Source organism: Penaeus monodon, chromosome 24 (genome assembly GCF_015228065.2).
Source record: "Penaeus monodon isolate SGIC_2016 chromosome 24, NSTDA_Pmon_1, whole genome shotgun sequence".
Lineage (NCBI taxonomy): Eukaryota > Metazoa > Arthropoda > Malacostraca > Decapoda > Penaeidae > Penaeus > Penaeus monodon.
In genome coordinates this window covers 34,215,070-34,220,081 of record NC_051409.1, presented here as the reverse complement: position 1 = coordinate 34,220,081, position 5,012 = coordinate 34,215,070, and the positions used below count along the sequence as shown (strand labels likewise).

The 5,012-nt window shown below is 35.9% G+C and overlaps 1 long non-coding RNA gene across 1 annotated transcript; it reads left to right on the top strand.

Moving 5' to 3' along the window:
• The first annotated feature begins 3,340 nt into the window (after window positions 1-3,340).
• Window positions 3,341-4,159, top strand: LOC119588727. Its single transcript, XR_005230133.1, has 3 exons — window positions 3,341-3,478; window positions 3,647-3,686; window positions 3,932-4,159. It is a non-coding gene; the product is annotated as an uncharacterized LOC119588727 (long non-coding RNA).
• The last annotated feature ends 853 nt before the right edge of the window (window positions 4,160-5,012 follow it).

Here is a 5,012-nt window from a genome sequence, read left to right as displayed (position 1 = left end):
AAAAGTGACCCCCGGCGTCGCCACTGACTTGCAGCGTCCTCCGCCTCCCCCGGTCCTGTTGTGCGGCGGCCGGCTTCGAGGCAACATGGTGCTCGGTAAGGAAAAAATAAGTTGTCTTGTTGGATAGCTATTTTAGTGGTGTTGGTAGTATTTATGTTTTTTTATTGTTAGGTGGTATGTGTATGCTCTTATTAATGCTAGGTGTTTTAATTGCTATTTAGGGGAGTGATCTAATGAATACGAAAGTGGGAGGGAGGGTTTGAGTTCAATACCGTTATTAATGTTATATTTTATATGCATTATAGATCTGCCGTAATTAATAATTTGCATCAATCTCTTGGGTATTCGTGATCAAGTGTTTTCTCTTGTGATTAAGAAACTGAGTTTATGTAGGTTTTTGTGAATTTTAAGCCAAATGGATTTTCTCCCCCACAGCTGTTTTTAGTCGAAATTCAAAAGAATCGAGAAATGGGAAATGTATATAGAATGCTTAAGCAAGGAGATAACGGTGAATTAGAGGAATCAAGACTCTTAATAAATGCAACACCCAGTGAATTAAGGAAAGAAACGGTAAATAAATTGAAAGCAAATCGACCACGTGGTTTTGACGGCTTGAGCCTCTCGACTTTGTAGGCTTATATAAATGATTTCGCCGGAGAAGCTTTTAAAGTTTTGTAAATTATATTGTAATAAAGCTCAGATGCGATATTTTGAAAACGTATATTGCTGTTCAATTTACTGAATGCGGGATGACGGGTACTTGATTCATGGCTTTCACAAATGACACTACTGGTATTTGACTGTTGGTGCATCAGTGTGGCGGGGAATAGCACTTAACACTTTCTTTTAGTGATCAAGGTTTTCATTGCCATTGTTTCCAAAAATTAAATCGGCTGAAATACTTTAAAGCTTTTAAAAGCTTTACCCAATTATTTCCAATATTATGGATAAAGTCTTTGACGAACAAATTTTACTTGTCTTTTGGCAGTGTAGATGGAGTTTACCTGAAAGTCTTGTCCATATTCTAAGAAAATGTAGTTTCAGTACCCAACTGGTACAATCATGAATTCATGATAGGGAGTTGCATCTTTGAATTTAATAGCTACTTGAATGATGAGACGATGACGAGGCTGAACCGCTTCTGAATCGGGCGGCTGTAGTTAGCGCCGAGTTCTTCGGGGCTGCTGCTGTCTGTCCTGAGGAGGTTGGGGTTTCGGTGATGTGTATTGAGGCATTTGGCTGAACAGCATAACAAAGTTGCCACAAAAATGTTGCAAATTTAAGGAAACTAAATCTAAATTTCTTTCAGAATGTGCCAACGGTAGATACTATGAGCTGGGCTTGCATGACTGTCAAGAGGGAAGAATTTCTTCAGAGCAAGCATTGAGCTTGAAACTTGGAATTATGTAAGTTTAATTTTACTCATTGAATGGAAATGAAATTACTGGATTGCCTAATTTAGGCAGATCAAATGGTATATATCTTGGTTGTTAGTGATAAGAAATATTAACTTTACATACAAATTGACTATAAAATGTGATGTCTTTATACTACTGGAAAATGGAAGGTTTCCAGCTCTTCTTATTGGGGAAACCTAATTGGTTAACTTGTATTAATGTTTAGCAGTAGAGATCTTTACAATTTCTATATAAAATGGCCTTCCAATGTTAATAGAACTACCAAGAAAAGTTGGTGGCTTTGTGAAGTTGTATTAATATAATGTAGATTAACCATGATGAAACGATGACGAGGCTGAACCGCTTCTGAATCAGGCGGCTGTAGTTAGTGCCGAGTTCTTCGGGGCTGCTGCTGTCTGTCCTGAGGAGGTTGGGGTTTTATTGATGTGTCTTGAGGCATTTGGCTGAATGTTTGTATGACCTTTTGAAGTGTTTCGTTGTTTTAACTTTGAGGAAATTAAAAAACTTTTTCAAATTTTCAGGCTATTGAAATGGAGATGTACCTGTTCAACCAAACTGGACTAGGTAAGAATTTGATTCCCCTTTTTAATGAAGCCAGATTTGATGTAATCTTGTAATAGTATACCTTTTTTAATATGTGCAAACTTGTTATAGATAATGCAGAATGTTAATAAAATAAAACTTTAAATGATGAATTTTCTGACACTTCTCGGATGACAACCGTGATTCCATTTTTAATCTGAAAGTTTAAATTGTAAAGAAATCCATGTGCTACTTGTCAAATTTTAATATTGGTTCTTATAATTTCAGAAGTTGGCTTCCAGGCTGAAATGGTAACTATGAAGTGGTTAATCTGTATTAAATTATTAGTCTTGGAAATAGATTGAATAGGGGTATAGATTGGGATGAAATGTGGCAGAACCAGGACTTGTTAATGGTCTTTGAAGAGTGGTTTGTCCTTTGAGGGATTGCAGTAGTTAAAGATGTTTGGAAGTCATAACTTTTTCAATAGTTCGAGTGGAAACTGGTCATTTCAGCTAGTCTACCTAGGAATTTACAAAACATGTAAATTTTTTTAGCAACCAGGGTTTACAAGTTGAAAAACTTCCCAAGTCCTCTTCTCCCCCATCCCAACTAATTGTACTTATGATGAAAAAAATCTCGCGACTGTCTACAGAACCTTAATTGGTGAAAATCTTGATCTGATCAGGCTATTTGATAAAACCGTTTTATAGTCTTTTGGAATTTGCGTAACACCTGTAATCTCTACAGGTGTAAACAAGGTTGCTCATCTTAACTTCAAAAAGATGACGACCCAACATCCCACTTCTTCGATGCCCCTTCTGTCATTTGAAGGTGAGATGGTGTTTATGTTGTATCTAGGTATGGTATCTTGCATGTGATGATCCATTATCCCAACATTTTGAGAAGTACAATGAAACTATAAACTACTGATTAATACTTTGCAGATTACCAAGTCCAGTGTATATTCAGATGTGTATATAAGCATATTTACTTTTCAGGGCTTTCAAGATGATTGAAGGAATTTGGAACGCACTTAAGTGGAAGGTATGTGTCAATTAATATTTTTTAAAAATATACTGTAAATGATGAAACAAATCTCGCGACTGTCTACAGAACCATAATTGGTGATAAACCCAAATCTGATAAATGAGAATAAAAATGCTTTAGTACTTACTAAGTCTAGTTTATTTGACAAGAATTTTTCACTTCAGGTCCTCGTTGCTTGTGAGAACTGCAACTTGGCGATCGAGATTCAAGATTTTCCAGGTAGGTACAGTATGTGTTTAGTATAATGTTCCTAGCATGTGATGATCCTTATCCCAACATTTTGAAGATAATGAAAAATATATAAAAGTATCTGATAATAAAAAAAACTCAATTGTTTTGCACAAATTTTATGTATAATTCTAATTTTTTTTTTTGTCTATGGAAACCTAATTAGGTTATAACTGAAACCTTGCTGTGACAGGTTTCTGATGTTGACTCTACTCAATGATGGATACTACAGAGGGGAAAGCATCCTTGGCTTTTAGTAGGTAAATGCATGACTTTGTTGACCTATGGAGAGCATGCTGAAATAATTCTTCATCAAATTTTATGATAAAAGCTGTTTACCATTTTTTTTTTTTTATGGGGGGGGGGGGGGGAGTTTGGAGCAGATTGTCTTCAGTTTCAAGTTTGTTAATGATATTTTTCTTTTTCAGGGTTCCTGTTGGTGTTGGTCTGAATTCATAAACCATAGAGGTAATTTGTTTAGTACAAGTATTTATGTATACTTTTTTTTTTTTTATTGAATTTGATCTTTTGGAAATGTAATGTAATTTGGCTGAAAAGCAACTATAGTACTACCAGCCTTTTTATAAAATTTTAAATATAAATTCCCTTTTTGGTGTGTTTGGCCACCATTATTTTCCCCACAATGGTCATTACACCTCATTTTGTGAGGTGTAAACCTTCACCCATTAATCTTTTGCTTTTTACTCCTACAGATATTGGTACCTTGTAATGCAGATGGACACTGAAGGCTTTTATATAGACACCTTATAAGCATTGTAGAGAACAAACATGTTAGTGCTTAGAATGCTAAATTTTTTTTCCAGTGAAGCTACTGGATATTTCCTGTCAATTAAATTTTCAGAGTTTCCTTGGTGTTATTTTCTTTAGAAAAAGTATCTGCTGTTGTATCTTGTTCACATGAATAAATTTTATTAAATTTTCATGTGGAATTCCTTCTCAATCCTGCATTAAAGACTGCTATATTGAAATGGCAAGACAAGTTTTTTTTTTTTTTTAACCTTGGAAAATTTTATGCTCAATTTGACTGGGGAGGGTATATCTAAATTCAATTAGTAATGCTTGTCTTTCCCACATTCTTAACTCTAACACAGAACTTAAGCTCTTTAGACTGCATATTTATTGGAGAGGGAATGTAGTAAACTGGGAGGGTGCAGAAAGTCTTGTATCCTTAGTCTAGAAAAACCTGGGGGGAGGGGGATTGGTGAATGCCTGAAGACTGCATGGAAACTGGAAAGGAGACTGTTACTATTTTCTAGTAAATAGCACTCCTGCACACTTCCCCTTCTAGATATTGGCTAGCAATAGTGGAAATACTGCACCATAATTATTCCTTATGATCATTCCATGGGCAAAAGGTAGTCCTGGCCAGAGGTAGGCAGCTGTAAAGGCAATGTTGCAGCTGATTAATCTTCGGAACTACTTGTTTACCAGTTTGCTGGCCCCATTTTATAAACTTTGATCAAATTGCTCATATTAAGCACTACCTTCCCAAACTGCTTACAAGACTTCTGATATGTAGTGTGCACATGTGACTAACCCCCACCTTTTACCCTTAGACTTTCTTAAGAGTTGTAAAACCTTTTCATGTCTAGCACACATTTTGCTTTGTAACCCTTAACCACTGCCTGCCCCATGACAATCTCCGTTGTGCCTACCCATGTACCCATCGCTTGTGTGGACAGGCCTTTATTAAGCATGTAAATGACCTGTAAAATCTAGTTTGTTGCAAGATTCTTGATATTGCCAAGTATTTGTACTAAAGCATGCCCCCCT